General features: G+C 37.2%; 1 pseudogene; it reads left to right on the top strand.

Annotated features, from left to right (window-relative positions):
• Positions 1-19,047: 19,047 nt before the first annotated feature.
• Positions 19,048-19,979, top strand: LOC106007459 (annotated as a pseudogene).
• Positions 19,980-21,001: the final 1,022 nt, after the last annotated feature.

The following is a 21,001-nucleotide window of genomic DNA, read 5'->3' as shown; positions in this document are numbered from 1 at the left end:
TACTTGTGATCTCTCTCTGTCAAATAAATAAATAAAATCTTTTTAAAAATGTGAAATTATCTCTGTAATTTAAGCTAAAGCTATCCTAAATTTTTCACTATTATAAAAATAACTCTAAATTCCTTTTTTTTTTTTTAAAGATTTCATCCACTTATCTGACAGAGAGAGAGAGATCACAAGTAGGCAGAGAGGCAGAGACAGAGAGAGGAGGGAAGCAGGCTCCACACTGAACAGAGAGAGCCTGATGCGGGGCTGGATCCCAGGACCTTGAGATCATAACCCAAGCCGAAGGCAGAGGCTTAACCCACTGAGCCACTCAGGTGCCCCTAAATTCCTTTTTTTTAATAGATTTTATTTATTTGAGAGAGAGCAAGATAGCAAGAGAGAGAACATGAGCATGGGGGAGAGGGAGAAGAAGGTTCCCTGCAGGGAGCCCGACATGGGGCTCTATTCAGGACCCTCAGATCATGACCTGAGCAAAGACACTCAATTGACTGTACCAAATAACAACCCAAGAACCCCAAATAACTCTAAATTCTAAAGATACTGCATGTGATTGTAATCAGAGTATCAACTTTTCTGTGTACTAAATTAATGCTCAAAAAGAAATTTTAAGAAGATAAGGCAAGTGCATAGTTAACTTGCCATCTATATACAAAACTAAGGAAAAAGCAAATAAATGGCATGTCAGGTTTAGACAAAGCCTTCTGACTTGCCCCTCTCCATGGCTTGAGGCTTTAAATTTGTCTAGAATTCAGTTGGGAATTTCCAAATCATAAAGACTTTTTTAAATTGAATGTCTAATATATTTATTACATAAGCACTAGATTTGGTTCTTTGTGTGAATTAAAAACATTAAATAGGCAAGTGGTGTTTATTCAATACACCACACAACTAAAAAAGACATTTAGCATGAGAAAACATCTTGATGTGACTTAGAATAATATCTGAGTCACATAAAGTCAAATGAATGCTAAGCATAGTGAAAGAATTTATTTTATTTATTTATTTTTATTTTTTACCAAACAGTGACTGTGTTTTAACAGAATCTGGTTTTGGTAGAATTAGTTTGAAATTTGAAGGATGAAAAATGGTAGGGTTGCTTTGCTATTTAGTATTCTTACGCAAGGCTTTGTAGAATATGTTTATTTGCAAGTAAGTAAGTTTGAATTCATTTCTTCCTTATCCTGTGTTTACTACAGCATAAAACAAGGGAAAGAAAGCTCTGAGAAAAATATAGCAGGGATGAACATTTCACCCAGTTCTTTAAGGAACCACCTTTACTTCTAGAGAAGTGGGTCAGTGACCTCTACCTTTGAACTGTACCACACTTCAAATCAATTCTTGTCTATTGATTTTTCTCTCACAGGTAAAAAATCTTCCTGGAGTTTTAATTTCCCATAAATTCTTTCTCTTACTTTTTTCATTCTAAATGTTTAGAAAGCCTTTCAAGTGCTAGAAACCTGACCTTCCCCGAAACACTTATTTCTGTCTAGTTTTCTTTTATGAAATGAATTTAAATATCACAGCAGAGTCCCTAAAAATGAACAACCATGGGATCCTTTTATGATATTATCTGTTGTCTAGGTTTTAGAAAGGATTGCATCCTTTCTAAGTGGTTATATCTAAATATCTAGTAAAGATTATAAAACCTACCAGAGGAAGATTAGAACTTAATTCTTTGTTCATAACATTATTTAAATTTTCAACAGTATTCATCGAAAGTTAAGTTACAATTTAATATAGTAAATTTAAATGATCTTCAGTCACAATTATAATTTTTTTTAATTTAGCAAGATTAGACTTTATTTTTAAAAAGAGAAAAATGGGGGCACCTGGGTGGCTCAGTCAGTTAAGCCTCTGCCTTCGGCTCAGGTCTTGATCTCAGGGTCCTAAGATCGAGCCCCGCATCCAGCTCTCTGCTCGGCAGGGAGCCTGCTTCCTCCACTCTCTCTGCCTGCCTCTGCCCACTTGTGATCTCTGTCAAATAAATAAATAAAATCTTTAAAATAAATAAATAAATAAGAAGAGAAACATGAAGAAAAATACAAAAATAAGAGAAAGAGGAGGGAAATGAAGAAAAGAAGGAAGGGAGGAGGGAGGAGGTGATGAAGGAAGGCAGACATGAAGAAGGGAGAGAAAAAGGGAGGATATTATGGTTTATGTCATAATTCATAGAAGCTACAGTGTGACAATCTCCACTGAGATTTAGAGTCAATAAATAATGCATGAATGCAGAGATTCCTGGCAAAAAAGATAAAATTCAATCTGAGTGAATATAATAATCCTTAAACAAAGAAAGTTTCCATCATAAATTGGTAGAGAATATGGAAAAGCAGGAGTGTTCTGAAATGAAATTCTTAAAAACGAAAATTGGAAGAGCAGAAACTGGGGTGCCCAGCCAAGCTTCATCCAAGGAAGAAAGCATTCTAACCAATTACATTTATAGTACTACAGTCCCATGACTCCCTTTAAGGAAGATGGATACATCAGACTAAAAAAAATTTGCATCTAACTTTCACTCCTCTGATTCTGATTCCAAATGGATGTGCCTATGGTCAATACTCTGATCATGCCAATACTTTTGTGAATATTGTTACACTAACAATATTGTATGCTATAACTATTAACTATGTATGCAATACACTAGTCTCATGAGTCTGGTTAATGGAAATTCATCGCAGCAGTGGCTAGCACATCCACTCTCAGAGTTAACTATACCAGATTTAGGATTACATACTTATCAAGATAATAAATGACACCTGCAAGTCCTCTTGCCCAACAATCAGCTAGTCTTTCTCAAGGTCAACCATTATATTGCCTATTTGTTTTCTCCATTTGAAATTTCTACAACTAACACTCATCCATTTCTTCTGAATGTTAGACAATCTGTAGAAATCATAAGTACAAATGATATGTACCTTTTCTGGATGTAGGAATAAGTGATGATATCAGTTTATTCATTCACCTTTTAAACATAACTCCCTCTAAGTACTGGAAGTGGGCCATTCCCACCTTGAAACAGTTCAAAATATAGGGGGGGAGACAGAAGTGCGCATTAATGTGATGGACTTTGAAAACACTATAATGGTGGTTTGTAGAAGTGAAATTGAAGCAAGAGGAGAATCAAGAGACTTTATTAAATATTTTGTTGCATTTTCTATCTCATGTACCAATGATTTCCAGCTCTTTTACCTATAGATTCTCTAACTTATGAGTCATTAGCTCAGATATTTTTAAATTTTTTTATTATTATGTTCAATTAGCCAGCATATAGCACATCATTAGTTTTTGATGTAGTGTTCAATGATTCATTAGTTGCATAAGACAAACAGTGCTCACAATCACATGTGCCCTCCTTAATACTCTTTACCCAGTTACCGTATTCCTTCACCTCCCTCTCTTCTGTCACCCTCAGTTTGGTTCCCAGAGTCCAGAATCTCTCATGGCTTGTCTCCCACTCAGATATTTTATAACCAAAGGTTTTCACCAAAATTTAGGGAAAACTTTGTTCTGGGAGTAGAATTTATGTTGGAAAAATTGACAATAGCATGGGATCCTCACTCTTCCATTTTGCTTTGGAAATAACTTGCCTATTAGCAAAAGGCTAATTTCACTATGTTCCCAATTGGAACTCAGACATATTTCTAATATAATCCACAGGAAAGCAATTACTATGTCTATTTTGCTTACCATTACATCCATAGGAACTATAACAATGTCTGGTACAAAAAAGAAGCTCAATAGGAACTACTCAGTGTATGCACAAATATTTAAGCATGTTAAAATCTCCTCAAAGTTGTGAAGTGTGTAAGCCTGATGATTCACAGACCTGTATCCCTGGGGCAAATAATACATTACATGTTAACTTAAAAAAAAAAAAAAAAGGCTCCTCAAGATCCTGGGTAGTAAAGGTCACAGAAGGTTGAAGCGATATCTTGTCCTTTGGGAACTAACCTAAGCAAAATTAGGTATGCACAATTATTAGGCTATTTTGATAAATATAATTAGTATTAATGCTGAGAGGGAGGTAAAAACTGCAGGTCTATGTTCTGAGGATCTCTTAACACATCAGGTGTTCTATTACAATGAGAGTAAGTCTCAGACTAAATCCTACAACACAATCAAACACATATTACCAAGCAGGCACAGAAATAGTTAAGTTCCAGTTCTCTGACCTCACAGGAACTCCAACTAGCACCTTCCATGAAATGTTTACTGGAGGGAATTGCATCAATATTTTAGTAGCAGGTGTCAACTAAATTTCTAGCTAGAAGCAAAAGACAGACTCCTCAGTTAATAGATACCCAAAGAAAGAAATAGATAGACCTAGGGCAGCACTCTGAAGAATGTAAGCTATGATTTCTAATGTTGACATTACTAATATTTTGGGCCAATAATTCTTTGTTGAGGGGGAGGAGGTAAGGGGTGGGAAGTTTCTGTGCATTGTGGAATTTTCAGCAACATCCCTGGCATCTACCCACTAGATGTCAGTAGCAGCCCCTTTTCCCAGTTGAGAAGACCAAAAATGTTGACATTGCCAAATCGCAAACTTGCCCCCTAATCAAGAACCACTAGTCTAGGCTGCCTGGTTCATGGGAAATTCTGAGAATAAATGAAACAAGATGGGATTGGGAAATTCTGTCTCTCTTGATGTAAGTCACAGGTACCTATGCAATATTTTAAACCAGCCCATATATCTTAAACATTCTCATTTCACCAATGAAAACTCATCTCAATGTTGCATAAGTTATAATTAGGACACCTACTCGTAGTGATCAAGATCTAGATAGCGAGAGTCCTAGAAGCAGGTGTCTCAGGAAAATGGTCTCCTAATTAGATTCTTTCAAATGCTAACTAACTGCTTGTCTGAGTGTACCACTGATTGGAGTATTTCAAATGCTAACGAACCATCCATCTGACTTCAAATAAAATTAACACTTGGTATCTAATTTAAACCCCACGTTAGTTGTACTTACAGGCACTTTACAGCAGCAATGACTGTAAAGGCTGAACTCACAGGGGAAAAAGTAATAAAGTTACTAGCAATAGTGCAAACGCGTGGGACAACACAAGTTCACATGTTAAGATCTTGTTGGGAGAACAGCTAGATAGATGTAGCATGTTTTACATCTTCTCTCCCTGAGTCCTGTCCAATTAAAATGATTTTGCTGGTGCACAAATATATTCATCATAGCAGGCTTTCAGCTCAAAGAATGAAGTATGGGTACAATTTTGCAGGAATATAGAGCAGATGTTTGGATAATGAGATCTGAATAGTGAGGGATATCTGTATATACGATGCTTTTCTTTACACCATCAGGTTCCATGTGTCAAAATTGAAACCATCAGGTTCCATGAGTCAAAATTGAGAGGTACTGTAGTTTTAGATTATTTCAGTTTTGGTTTTTGTTATGAAATGATGATGATGCTGACAAAAGTCAGGTAGTTCCCACTTTTCTTTGTGCAAAATACAGGCAAAAATAGAACAGGCCAAATCAAGTGAGTCCAATTAAATAATCACAGCCCAATGGAGGTATTTTAGATAAATTATGCCCCTGGGCAGGGTAGTAGAGATTTTATGCCTGACCCAATGAGAAAAAGAAAGAGGGAATCAGAAAATGAGTCAGAGAAGGAACATTTGTTCCTTAACATTTGTTAAGGCACATTACCCCTTTCACACACATTGTTCTCCATCTCTGAACCCAGAGGCCTTGTCTCTAAGAACATAATAGTCTATAAACGCAAAGGACAGCACTCACCTGCGAAGAGATCCAGTGGGACATCTTTAGACAAACAGGAGCAAATTCAACCTAATAGTTAACTACACAAGACATTATATCAACTTTCACTGACTTATATGGTTGGGGGGTGGAATATGATAAACACACCCCTATAAATTGGTGAGGAGAGGGGGAAACCTTATTCCTCTCATCTAATATTTTCCTGAGTCTCTCAACTCCCTCATCACTCACTCCTTCTCCCCATAAAAAGAGGAATGATGTAACTAATTAATGCATCTGGGGAAAGAAATGAGTTTGCTTGACTTAGCATGTTCAGTTTTCCTCCTTTAAACCTTCCGACCAATAAGAATTCTACCAAATCTCTACCAATTCTACCAATTCTCAATAGAGAGAAAACACGCTGGGATGCTCTCAGCCCTATAGGAAACCCATCGTGCTAAGTTACTGTTGTCTAGATCCATCACTTCCTGAATGGTTAAGTCAGGAGTGATGTGTTAAGAAACTCATTATGACAGTACATCTACACTACAATCTTCAATCCAGTTTTCACCTGTTATGAAGCTGATATCTTCACTTCTGTCTGCTCCCTAGTCTATGCCTCAGTTAGCTCTGGATTCAGAAAGATAATACAATAATAAATATTTGCTAATTCATCAATAGAATAAAACACAAGAAACCTTGAGAAATAGGAACAAGGATGGACTATCATAGGAAGACCAAAATAGCACTTCAATGTTGAGGTTTCTGGTGTGACCAGGTTAGGTGGCTCTAAAGTTTAAGAGTTTAGAAAGAGTTAAGTGGGATTCTGACACTGTAATGTCCCAGCAGCTTATAGTAGCTTTACCCACAGGTGAAAGGCTATATCCTTTTTTTAAAAAAAAATATTTTACTTATTTATTTGTCAGAGAAAGATTGAGAGAGAGAGAGAGAGTGTGTGTGTGTGTGTGCTCAGAAACAGGAGGAGCAGCAGGCAGAGGCAGAAGCAGGCTCTCCACTGAGCAGAGAGCTGGACATGGTGCTCAATCCTAGGACCCTGGGATCATGACCTGACCTGAAGGCAGATGCTTAACCAACCAAGCTACCCAGGCTAAATTCTCTTGTTCATTGAGGTTGTCAACAGACTAGAAGTCAACACACACACACACACACACACAATAATAGTTTTAAATGGGATCTAATTTATTAACTTTATAATCCATAACTATGAGACATTATATAGGAAATATGCCATCTTCTTCAGTTGAAAAAATATATGTGTGTATATATATATATATATATCAGCAAAATTATTGGAAATACAACAGCTATGTAGGCAACTTAAAAGAACCGTTGTTCCTAGAACAATCTGTCTCTAGAGATCTTACTTGCTCAAAAAAGAATAGATTGAATTAGCTGTACAAAAAAAATATGTTTATACAGAAGGATAATAATAAAAGAACAATGAAGAAAGGCAAGAAGCAAGCAAGAGATTGACCTAGGAGAAAAGGATGAGATTTTGGAGATCAGACTGAAAGTATATAAATGGAAAAAGGAGATGGACTCCGGTCTAGTTGCTCTTAAAGAGAGGATGTGTAAAGGAGAAGATGTTTAGTTATCGCCTGATTAGAAAGCGTGAATGAAGCTTAAGAATCTGGCAAAGGAAAAGACCCAAGTCCTCAGAAAGCAAAAAGGCCCCCAAGGGAAATAAAGATCCAAAAATATGCAGTGACTTCTTTCAAAAACGTCAGAGAAATAGAACCTATAATAAAAACAATTACAACTTATTTCTGTGGTAGCAGAATAGTGTCCATCCTCTAAGATATCCACACCTTACTCCCTAGAACGTATGAATATATTGTGTTACATGGCAAAGGGAACTTTGAAGATATTATTAAGATTATGAACCTTAAAATAGGGAGATTTTCCTAGAATGTCCAAATTGGCCCAAACCTTAAAATTAGAATAGGAAGGCAAAAGACCGTGTCAGAAAATTGTGGCAGGAAAAGACAGAACAGAATCATCACAGCACGAGAAGAATTCAAGGCATCATCACTTGTTCTGAGATGCAGGGGCTATGAGCAAGGACTAGAAGGAGGCCTCCAGATGAGGCCAGCTTTCAGCCGACAATCAGAAGGAAATAGGGACCTCAGTCCTACCACAGCGTGGAACTGAATTCTACCAACAATGCAAATAAGCCTGGGAACAGATTCCAACCCCAGAGCCTCCAGGTGGGAACACAGGCCTGCTGACTTTAATTTCAGCCTTGTGCAACTTGAAGCAAAGGAAACAGCCAAGCCTCTCTGGGACCAGACCTTTGGCCTACAGACTGCAAGAGAATAAATTTGGGTTGTTTCAAGCTGCAAAGTTTGTGATAATTTATTACAGAAGCAGTAGAAAAATAATATAACATTCTTTAAAGATTGGGACAGAAATAAAAAATGAGAGGGTCAATTTAGTGATTTGACAAGATCAGTGAAAAACACTCAAAGCATGAATGGTTTAATATCAGGGAAACATTAAGTAGGCACACAGGTATTTACTGTGCTTTGAGAACATTCTCTAAATATTTATGGATGTAAAAGTCTTTGCAGGAGGCACAGATAAACTAAGGCATAACTCAAAGGCAGCCAAGCAGAACTTCCATTTCCAGTCAAGATGGAGACAGGAATATAACTTACCCCTTTGCCTAAAATATCCAAAAAATGGGCAAAACATCTGAAATACTGGTCTTCAGGGCACAGAATGTTAGGCAATGAGGGCTCAGGGTACGGATGACAAGAGTTGGGGAACAAATGAGGTATTCCCTACACTGTTGCTCCAGCTTACTGCTTTGAGAGGGTTCCCAGGCTGCAGCATAAGAGGGGGATCCAGGAAAAGCCCAGTTGACTCCCTGACTTGAGAAGACAGAACTCAGACTCCTAGGTAACCAAGGCAGCTTGAAGGGCAGAACTCCATAGAGTTGTGCAGAGAAACAACTCCAGAAAACAGCAGAGGGTCCCTGTCAAGCATTTACTGAGTACTAACCAACCATTAATGTAAGGAAACTAGGTGAGGGCAAGAAAAGAATTACCAAGAGGATTAGCTGTGCCTCTGCCCAGAATTCACACAGGACCAGAAATATCGCTGGCTCCCACCAGCCAGAATGGAAGACTTCATGCTTCACAGGACATTAGGTAGAGGTTACAAAAAGATCTTCCCTCATTATTGGAGAATGAATAGCCTTAGACTGAGAACTCAACATATCTTAAAAGTAAGATTTGACAGAATTAAACTGTTTTCAAGTAACTTTACTGCATTCTAAAACAAAGCTCAACAATATTTGTTAGGAACACAAAAGTATCCAGCACTTTGATATTCCCCCATCGAAAGATGGAAAGTTAGTTCCTCCTCTGAACTTGGGTGAACTCCCTTTGTGAGTGCCTCTGTAAATAGAAATGTAGTAGAAATGATGCTAAATGACACCCAAGACTAGATCATAATGGCAATGGGCTTCCACCTGGATCTCTCCCTTTTGGAATGCTACTCTTGGAACCCAGCTACCGTGTTGTAAGGAAGTCCAGTCCACATGAAAAAATTTATATTTGTTTGAGCAATCAGCCAGCATCAACTGCCAGACATATGATTGAATAAGTAAATCTTCAGTGATTCCAACTCCTTTGCCTTTGAGCTGTATCACATGAGACTAAGTAGAATAAAAGTGAGCCAACCCAATGAAGGCCCAAATTGCAGATCCTTGAGCAAAATAGATGTAGTTGATGATTTTAGCCACTAAGTTTTGTTGTGCAATAGATAAATGAAATATTCCTTTTTTGGATTCAATTTCAGGAACAAGTCTGTCACATTCACACTTTTACATACTTCTATTTAATCAAATGTAAGTTTTATCAATCAAACAAAAATACATAATTTCTAGGCCTCTAATGCTCAATTAGTTAGAAAATATAGGATTTCCTCTTTTTTTAGTAATTTCGCTAGAGTATGTCTTAGTGGCAGTCATTTGGATCAATATTCTCACATACTGTTAAGCTCTTTTTAAAATTTACTTTCAGATATATATTTTGTAATTTTAGGAAACTTTTCTTAAATTTCATTTTCTGTTATTTATTCTTCTCTTGCTTTTATTTTTCTTCTTAACAGACTGCTATTATTCCTATATTAGACTTTCTTTTTCTATCTTCAATATCTCTCACTTTCTCTCAAATTTTTCATTTTAAATTTATTTTGATTTAAACAATTTTTCTCTTTTTGTCTTATAGTTCTTTTATAGCACTATTTGTTATGTTTATTTAGTCTTGTAGTCCTTCAATTTAATCGTCATTTCTAAAATGATTTTTCTTCAATTTCCAATTCTTTCTTACATTCTACCACTTTCTTAGAATTCTAAGTCTTATTTATATTGTTTTTCATAACTTATATCATTTTCTTAATGTATATTAACTTATTTTTAATTAGTAGGTTATGACTTCCACCTCCTTTAAGGACATGTCTTCTTAGCAGGCTTATATTATCTGTAAAAATGATATTCCTTTTATTCTTTTTTATTTCTATAACAACTTTTGGGGACTTAACCTCAATAGTTTCTGGATAGTTTATGTAAAATTGATTTTCATAAATTTTTATAATTCAGCTTTTCTTTTAATTTTAGAGCTCTATGTAATGTTGTCTGTATACTGTTAAATAATAAGGCAACTTGCTGAGATTTCCTGACTCTTTCTCCTCGCTCAGTCTTGTCTAAACATTGCCCTTTGGTCTCCTCTCTGTATGCCAGTTTTTAATCCACTCTAAACAGTTTCTCCTTGGTGTGGGATCTTGTGCTGAAAGGAAATTCTAGACAGTCAATTTTAAGAGTTCAAAGGCCCTAGACTTCTCGAACACTTTTGAGCCTTACTGTGAGGGTCCCAGCACACTCTCTCTCTCTCTCTCTCTCTTTTTTTTTTTTTTTTTAAGATTTTATTTATTTATTTGTCAAAGAGACAGAGGGGAGTGGCAGGCAGAGGGAGAAGTAGGCTCCCCACCAAGCAAAGACCAGATGTAGGATTTGATCTCAGGACCCTAGAATCATGACCTAAGCTGAAGGCAAACAGGTAACTGACTGAGCCACCCAGGTGTCCCCCCAGCACTTCTGACAATGGATAAAACCAATTCCCATTATCAGCTGCGGTTCTCAGATTGCCCCCACCATATTTTCAAGTGGATATTAGTTGGTTATTTTAAGATCTCCTGTTCTCAGGTCCTTCAGACTCACCATTGTTTCCCTCTGCTTTCTCCTGAACATAAGACAGTATCTTTGTGTTGTTACTCTTGGTGGTTTACACCTACTTGTACTTTTGGAATTCAAGAGACCATCATGCCACCTAATTTTATTATGAATATTGTCCATGAACACTTTTGTTTTGCTCTCTAGTTGCCAGGTTATTCCTATGTGGGGATTTGAGAAGATACAAAAGCCATCTCTATCTTCCATCAAATGATTTTTTAACAACATAATTTATGATGACACATCATCAGAGTTCAGAAAGGAAATATTTTTTCAGATTTCAAGTTAACACTACGTGCCTAATGCCAAATATTCTATCAAATATATTGATTGAAATAGGTAAAGATAAGCTAACTTTATTTCCTAACATTAAATTTTATTTTTTTAATTTAATTTATTTATTAGACAGAGAGCAAGCCCAAGTAGGCGCAAAGACAGAGGGCGAGGGAGAAGCAGAACAGGGAACCCAATGTCTCTCCCCTCAACCCTACCTCCCCACAATACCCCCACTCGTGCTCTCTTTCACTGGCTCTCTCTCAAATAAATAAATAAATCTTTTTTAAAAAAATGTAGTTACATGGGACGCCTGGGTGGCTCAGTTGGTTAAGCCGCTGCCTTTGGCTCAGGTCATGATCCCGGGGTCCTGGGATGAAGTCCCGCATTGGGCTTCTTGCTTGGCAGGGAGCCTGCTTCTCTCCCTGCCTCTGCCTGTTTGTGTGTACTCTCTCTCTCTGACAAATAAATAATAATAATAATAAATCTTTAAAAAATAAAATAAAAAATGTAGTTACAGGCCCATACACATGCAGAAAGTTTCCCAGTTAAGGAAAATTAGCTTGATGTTCTACTTCTAATTAACCTTTGTTTTCTTCACTTTTAAACTTGTACATGCAGGGACTTGTTTAAAATTATTTGGAAAAAGAGCAGGAAAAAAAAATAGGTGTTTGATGTTTGTTCATTCGATTCCGTGTCACAGAGGTTGCTAAAGGACCTCAGGGATCCAGGGGTGATGGATGCCAAAAGCAATTGAATGTCTCCAAAGATGTGGAGATTACAATAGTCAATAAATCTCTGTCCCTTTTAGTTCATTTGCAGAATAAGAAATGAAATAGAAAATGGATAACTAATATTCTCAGATTTTTTTATTCTAGAAAGAAAATCTTCCTGGATATTAATATTAGCACATATGAATTATGCTTTCAATCCTTTAAGTTATAGTCTTCTTGGATATAAAGACCATATTTAGTTTTGATAAGCTTTAAATAAAGCAAATCATGTACACATTGACAAACAGTTTTTTAACAATAATAATAATGCTGATGCTTAAAATTCTAGGAAATTAAAAATGTGGTTCAAAAAACACACAGATTTAACAAGTCAAGTAAAGTAAGTGAGATCAATATCTACAGGTGTTATAAACATAGAAATTGTTATTTACCCAGAATTATCACAATGATTACTGTGCTTTGCTGTCTCTGTCCAAAACAATTATAAACAGGTTAACTCTGTTTGACTTCCCTACCACCTGCTGGTGGAACTTGGGATCAAACCTAGGGATTAAACTGGACAAGTGTGCACTTGAATCCTATTATAGTTAAAGTTCCTTTCATTAGTAAAAGATCAGAAGGTAGACAGACTTATCTCAGGAATGTGAACAGAGGAGCAGTATAGCCAGACCAGGAAAATGGGAGGGGTTGGCAGAGATCAAACACAATGCCCATTGCTGTACTGTTTTACCAACTATGTACTCAAGGAATTTGGGCTCCAAGATAGCATGATGTGGTTTCACTTAACACAGGACAGAATAATCCCTCCTGATGAGTCAGACTCGTGGGAGAGAATCTGTATTGGGTTTGAAAACTCCTTTAGAGTTTCTGCCAAGCAGCATCTTATACTAAAAAGATATATAATTATATAGACTGACTAATTCATTTTTGTACATCTCTTAGATGGTCTATTAGATGGGGTTATATATTTACCTAATTTGTCTCCACCATTTGGATTGTGCCCTTTGAGACAGGGGCTGCATCTCCTTCATCCTTTCATCTCTGTTATCTAATACAATGCTTACAACATGTTAAGTATCCAATAGTTTTTTGAGAACTGAATAGGTAGGTGAGTCTTCACTCAGAAAATCTAGTGGCATCTGCAGATTTGAGTATTTCCCTGAATGCTCCCAGGTGTTCGTGTAACTTCAAATGAAACTACCTTAAAACTGCATGAGAACTGCTTTCTCTACCCCAAACTACCCTTCTCCTGTCCCTTCTGTTGTTCATTTTTATGTTTATTAAAAATTAAACTTGGGACGCCTGGGTGGCTTAGTCAGTTAAACATCCAACTCTTGATTTTGGCTCAGGTCATGATTTCAGGATTGTAAGGTGGAGCTTTGTATCAGGTGCCATTCTCAATGCAGAGTCTGCTTGAGAGTCTCTCCCTCTCTCTCCTTCTGTTCCATCCTCTGCATGTGTGTGCCCTCTAAATAAATAAATCAATAAAATCTTTAAGAAAAAGTATCAAAGCAACTTTGAATCTATAAGTATAGTGTAACCATAGAGTCTTCTCAGCTTACAAATAAAAATATCTGTGAAAACAGTAAGGTGGGGTTACTCTTTTCAAAGGTTATGCTATGATTTGTTTCCAAAGTGAGCTTATATTTCTTAAACAACCTGGTCTTAAATTAATTTTTCATTTACTTTCAATACTTATGCACATTAAATCTGACCCAAATAATTTATTCATTCCTAGGTTACCAAATTATGCAGAGAATACCGTCAGCTTATAACTCTCTAAAACTAAAATGTGAATCATCTCTAGATAGAGTTTAAGTATGGCATATTTCCCCAAAGTTTTTCTTGGTAAAGATTTAAGCAATTGTTGAATATCTGTACTGTCTCCTTTCTAGCCCTCATAACAACTCCTACACAGTGACTACTGAGTAGTATTCCTTTGTGTTAGCAGCTGGCTTCCTTCTTTCAATATATTTTAAGAACAATCCTAGTTGCAAACTAAAGTTCTATTAAGGCATTCCTCAAATTCATTTTAACAAATCTAAGATTTGGTTTCTATATGGCATGACTTTTTTTTAGTCATAATTAAACCAGATATTAAGTGGACCCCAAACAGATTTCCAAAATTAATTTCTTTTTAAAAAGGGTTTTTTTTTTAATAGAATCACTTCTTGTATAGTTATGTATAAGAATGCATATCTTGCTAAACATTCACCTTCTTAAACATTTAATCTTCTTACTGACAACACGTAAGGAATGTTACTTAAGTCTCTAAGACAAAAGTCTAATCAAGTCAGCTGCATTCTTTTCCACTTTGGATTTGGCAGCTATGGAAGTTCAAAGAAAGTGAAGACTTGGCTTGGACATGGGTGTTTTCACTGAAGGTACCTGCCAGTAGAGCACTGACAGCCCTTCAGGCAAAGGGGATTGAGAAGCTCACAGAGTGACAGAAAAAAACCAGGGTTGACAAAACCCTGACCATATTTTTCTGCGGTACATATGAGACACCACCCCACCATCTTCAGAAGGCGGAAATCTTAACCTGATGAATGCTTGTAAGGTCCTAAAGGTAATGGGAGAGCAAGGGACAGTGACATTTGAACTATTAATAATAGATAATTTCATCTGTTACCAAAGTCTAGTGATACTTTTTAACAGTTGATTTGAATTTTAAGTTTTGTTATTTCTTTAGCATAATGTACACTACATGCCAGGTAACTAAATTGAAAAGAAATAAAGGTATCAAATTTGAGAACCACAAGTAACTATGAGGCTATCATATACTATGAGCTATTCACATAAATAATAAACAGGATGGATGGATGGATGGATGGATGGATGGATGGATGAGAAAATGCCAGATTTGGAGCAAAAACAAAGAAAGTAAAGCAAATGCCAAGGCCTCAATGAAAGCTGCAGAATAACCAGAAAGCTAATTAAATAACAACAACAAGGAGGAGGAGGAGAAGAATAGGCAAATGAGGGATGGAGGATAAGAATTTTTCATACAAGGAATCTAAATACATGATCTAGGAGATTTGGTGTCCCTCTTAGAATTACATAAGTTCTGAGAGATGTAACTGAATATCAGAATCTTGAGATTTGTGAAAAATTTGCATACATGAAGATAATGAAATTGTTTGTATACTACTATCTTGGAAAATTACACCTATGTGGTCACCATGCCTCACTAAGGAAACGTAGGTTTGGACGCATGTGAAGGAGCCATCAGTAGGTTCAATGGATAGCTTGAAGGAAACTCAGAGAAACCAGTGCTGATAGACATGGCAGGGGAAGAGAGGAACTGATCAGCCCAGACACAGTGTGAGAACTGAAGGGTCCTGGGAAGGTCCAGAGAGGTGCAAGGGAAGAGAAGAGACGAAAAAATACAGGAAGGAGAGGACGGAAGCTGTTTCAGCAACCCCTTCTAAAATAAAGAATATAGTCCTGTATATGTAAATAGATACTCTGGGTTTTAGCTTATTTCGAGTAATGTACAAACGTCCCTTACAGTATAATCATCTCCTGACATTGTAAGGACCTCAAGGAAGAAGACTCAACCATCAATATCTTTCCCTACGATGTCCACACGTGGTGCCTCTCAAAAAATCCTATCACAAAATAAAGGCCAGATATTCTCTTTTGCTTTTATCTTTGGTTGTTATAGCAGTTTGGAGAGTTTTCCAAAAATGTTAAGGCATAAAGATAAGTCTCTTTTCACCAAATTGCTTTGCTCTCCCATGAAACTTTCATGTTCTTTTAAGAGAACATTTTGGAATGCCCTTGTTTCAGAATTTTAAAGAAATATGAAATTTAAGTAACTAAGTTATCCTGGTGGATCACTGATTCAAAATTATTACAGTCTGTTTCTCAGTTTATTGGTCTCCCTAAAGACCATTAAGTACTATGCACAAACAACCACAATAGCTTCATCTTTAAATGCCCAGAAGTGTAGCCCAGAAATTAAGATGGGAGTTTAGTTTATTTCTTTTCCATTCAGCTTTCATTCTTTTTTCTAGTGCTTTGTAAGCTGGTTTATTTTTAATTGTGATTATTCTAAGAAAAGAATTTTAAAGAAAAAAGAACAATGATCTTTGCCACTAACTTTGTTTTCATGCTCTTCCTTTTTCATTGTCCATGTCCTGTATTGCCTGTCAAACTCTGTCTTTAACGTGGGGGAGAGGGACCAGGAAGGGGAGTACCACCCTACCCAAACTTTTGGTGACTGCTTCCTCCTCTAAACTCCCATAGCACAGATTGTGTTAAACATTCACTCTGCTCTTAACATGTGTATTATACTTACTATTACTACATAACAATAAAAAAAAGAAAAACCAAAACTTAGCAGCTTAAATCAACCACTTCATTATGGTCTAGGACTATGAAAGTAAAGAATTCAGATACCACACAGTGGCAGTGGCTTATCTCTGTTCTACAACATCAGCATTTCAGCAGGCGTTTCTTAATGGCTGGGCGTTACAGTCATAACTAAGAGACCATTACTGAGACAGGGTGGAAAGAGAAGAGGTCACAGGAAGAGAGGTTAGCCCAGCAATTCAATGGGATACATGTGCCCTATGAAGAAAGTTGACTAATTGAAAGAAGATACAGAAGTTAAACAATATTCCATAGGTTGTTTAGAAATTGGCTTAATAATCTTCTTCCTGGGTGCCTGGGTGGCTCAGTGGGTTAAGCCTCTGCCTTCGGCCCAGGTCATGATCTCAGGGTCCTGGGATCGAGTCCCGCATCGGGCTCTCTGCTCGGCAGGGAGCCTGCTTCCTCCTCTCTCTCTGCCTGCCTCTCCACCTACTTGTGATCTCTGTCTGTCAAATAAATAAAATATTAAAAAAAAAAAATCTTCTTCCTGTCTCTTTGCACTTGAGTATTCCCCTTCCACACTGATTCTGGGCTTGGTCATGTGTGTTGCTTTGGTCAATGGCAAACCTGACACAAGCAGAAATTTGAAAAGTGCTTGTTTATTAAAGGCTTATCTCTTGTTACTCTTCAGAATTCTGTTGCTGCTCTCATGTTAAAAGCCAAGGCTAGTCTGCTGGATGATAAAAGATGCCTGGTCTAATCATCCCCGTTACCATAGCCAAGAGCCAACATCAACTGCCCAATAGATGGGAAAGGCCATTCTAGAACACCCAACCCACAGATGGTTGTAGAACTACATGGCCAACCCACAGACTCAGGAGCAATCATAAAATGATGTTACCTTAAAGTTTTGAGGTGATTTGTCATGGAGGAAAATCTAACAGATAAAAATATCTACAATCTTATTTTAAATGGTATGCTGTCCTGTGATAGAAACTCTTTTTTGTCCTATATATGCAATAAAAATGTTCTAAAGACCATGTTGATGATGATTTGGAAGCAGAATAAAATTGGGCAATGGTGGTAATTGAGAGATGGAATATTTGGACAACATGGTATAGGAAAAGAATTAATAGAGGCAGAAGACAAGTAGTATAATAGACAAAGAGGATAAAATAACATCTAGAACTCTAGCCAGTAGTAACTCATTTCATAAAACTGAAGTCATGAAAAAGAACACTGGATTAGAAGTTGGAGCCAATTTCATCAAGAAATTGGTAAAGAATATAAGATAACCCAAAAGCCCTATTGAGCATCCAGGATGTTGACATGGTGTTATACTAAAAAGAAAAAGAGATAGGGAGAGATTGACAGAGAACATGATGGGGAAGCTAAAATATACTGTCTACTTGTCTTTGATATTAATTTGAAAGGCAGCTTGGATGGGACTTAAGATTAACCACATCCATAGCTGTAAGCTGAGAGCTGAAGCTTCATTTCTTGCTTCTAGAAGTTCTTTTATCTTTCCTGTCAGTATTTGTTTAAGAATTTATGATTGAGTTGGCTGATATTCATTCCATGAAAATTTATTAGCTATGACCACACTGGTAACTAGATAAAGGTAGAATAAGAGGGGTGAGTTGAAGTTTGTGAACAGTTACAGGTAAGGTACTCAAGTAAAATGCAGACTGCAAGAGTATCAAAATATAAGCTTAATTTTTTTCTGTATTAAGCAAGTCGTTGAAGGTTTATTTTGTTCAACAAGATGCAGCCTTCAGCTAAATCCATTTTTAAAGACAAAACTCAGATTAACAGAAAACATTATCCAAAAATGTAAATTCTATACCAAGAAAGAGACAGAACATTAATATTTTAAATTGCAATAATTTAGAGGCACCTGGGTGGCTCAATTGGTTAAGCATCTGCCTTTGGCTCAGGTCAAGATCTCCAAATCTTGGAATTAAGGCCCACAGGGGGCTCCTTGCTCAGGGCAGCTGTCTACTTCTCCCTCTGCTCCTCTCCCTGCTCCCATGTGATCGCTCTCTCTGTCTCTCTCAAGTAAATAAATAAAATCTCTTTAAAAAATAAAAAATAAATTTAAAAATTCAGGGTGCCTGGGTGGCTCAGTTGTTAAAAAGCATCTGCCTTTGGCTCAGGTTATCATCCCAGGATCCAGGGATCAAGCCGTGCATCAGGCTTCCTGCTCAGCAGGAAGCCTGCTTCTCCTTCTCCCACTCCCCTTGCTTGTGTTCCCTCTCTTGCTGTGTCTCTCTCTGTCAAATAAATAAGTAAAGTCTTTTTTAAAAAATAATTATTAATGGGCGCCTGGGTGGCTCAGTGGGTTAAGCCACTGCCTTCGGCTCAGGTCATGATCTCAGGGTCCTGGGATCGAGTCCCGCATCGGGCTCTCTGCTCAGCGGGGAGCCTGCTTCCCTCTCTCTCTCTCTGGCTGCCTCTCCGTCTACTTGTGATTTCTCTCTGTCAAATTAATAAATAAAATCTTAAAAAAAAAAATTTAAAAAAAAAAAAAATAATTATTAATTAAAAAGTAAAACTGCAGAAATTTAAATCTCTATAATTTTATAGAGTGATATCTACATCCCCATGTCATTCCGAAATATTTGAAAACACTAATATTCATTGAGTTGAAAGTAAACCAGTTTTCCCTTTCCATGTTACCCAGGGAAGGGTCCATAAGGTGTTGTTTCGCATTTCCATTGTAATTTAAAGGAAAACTTTCACAATGTCTGGAGCCCCGTATGTCCTGCAAATAAAGGAAGAAGATGTCCTCTGATTCCTTGCAGCAGGAACCCACTTAGGTGGCACCAACCTTGACTTCCAAATTGAACAGTACATCTACAAAAGGAAGAGTGATGGCATCTACATCATAAATCTGAAGAGAACCAGGAGAAGCTTCCGCTGGCAGCTTGTACCATTGTTGCCATTGAAAACCCAGCTAATGTCAGTGTCATATCAGCCAAGAATACGGGCCAGCAAGCTGTGCTGAAGTTTGCTGCTGCTACTTCAACAACTTGATTGCCAGCCACTTCACTCTTGGAAACTTCACTAACCAGATCCAGGCAGCCGTCTGAACGCTGAGACTTTGGTGGTTACTGATCCCAGGGCTGACCACCAGGCTCTTACAGAGGCATCTTATATTAACCTGCCTACCATCGCTCTGTGTAATGCAGACTCTGCTCTGCACTATGTGGACATTGCCATCCCTCGCAACAAGAAGGGGGTCAGTCAGTGGGCCTGATGTGGTGGACGCTGGCCAGGGAATTTCTGCCCACGTGTGGCACCATTTCCCGTGATCACCCATGGGAGGTCATCCCTGATCTCTAGCTCTACAGAGATCCTAAAGAGATTGAAAAGAAAGGGCAGGCCTCTAATGAGAAGGCTGTGACCAAGGAGGAATTTCAGGGTGAACCGACTGAGTTGAATTCTACTCCTGAGTTCACTGCTACTCCACCTGAAGTTGCAGACTAGTCTGAAGGTGTGCAGACGCCCTCTGTGCCTACTCAGCAGTTCTGTACTGAGGAAGGGAAGTGGAGGGCCCAACTGGTCACTGAAGACAGGTCTGCAGCTCCCACTGCTCAGCCCACTGAATGGGTAAGAATAACCACTGAGCGGTCTTATGCTGCTCTTCCACAAATGCAAACAAAATGGAAATAAGGTTGATGGAAAATAAACAGTTTCTAAAAAAAAAAAAAAAAGGATAAAGAAGGGTAAACCAGTTTTATAAATAGTTTTATAAATTTTATTTTCTAAAATAAATTTACATATTTTTCCTAAAAATACGGTTTTCATAAATAAAGTATTTTATACATTTTTCCTAATGAATACTTGACCAGAACTACACATAAAGTGCCTATAAATTCTGGAGGAGAACTTAAAAGAATACTACAGAATAAAAATGTAAAATTCATATTTGAATATCATAAAATATAAGCAAATTTTATCTTAATTTTTAAATTCGGAATACTTTTGGTTAACCTCTGGTGCCAATGCATTAAAATAGGTATCTCACGTGTAGCGGTGTTTGGATAACTAGTGTCATTATTTCAGTGTTATCAGCTTTTCAAGCCATTACTAAACTAGCAATAGCAAATTTGAGATATTACCCAAGAAATTTCAAGAGGAAATTTGCTAATTCCTGAAAATTTCCCAGAATACTAACTGAATGATTTTTATTTTAAACATGCTGTCAGTTATTATAATTATCAAAGAAGACAGTTATATTCAGAGAAAAGAAAAAAAAAGCATTTCCTATGAAGAACCACTTAAAATGACAGTAGTAATCATTTGCTCAACTCAAGAATATGGAGAGCACAGGGGGACGTTAAGGAAAAAAGAATCAATGGGAGAAATTGTAGGTTTTCAAAAACCAAGTTTTTTTTAACTTTTTTTAGAGCAGCTTTATATTCACAGCAGACTTGCGGGGAAGATACAGAAATTTCCTATATAGCACTTGCTCCCACACATGGATAGCCTTCCCTTTTATCTACAACCCCTACCAGAGTGGTATGTTTGTTACATTTGATCTACACTGAATATCATTATCACCGAGAGCCCCTAATTTACATTAGGATTTGCTCATAGTGCTGTACATTCTGTAGATTTGACAAATGTATAACGACATGCATCCAACATTAGAGAATCATACTATTTTCACTGTCCTAGAAATCCTCCGTGCT

This window comes from Mustela putorius, unplaced genomic scaffold (assembly GCF_011764305.1).
Source record: "Mustela putorius furo isolate JIRA1106 unplaced genomic scaffold, ASM1176430v1.1 tig00003869_pilon_pilon_pilon, whole genome shotgun sequence".
Taxonomy (NCBI): domain Eukaryota; kingdom Metazoa; phylum Chordata; class Mammalia; order Carnivora; family Mustelidae; genus Mustela; species Mustela putorius.
Note: the sequence above shows the minus strand (reverse complement) of the source record. Positions and strands in the feature narration are given on the sequence as shown.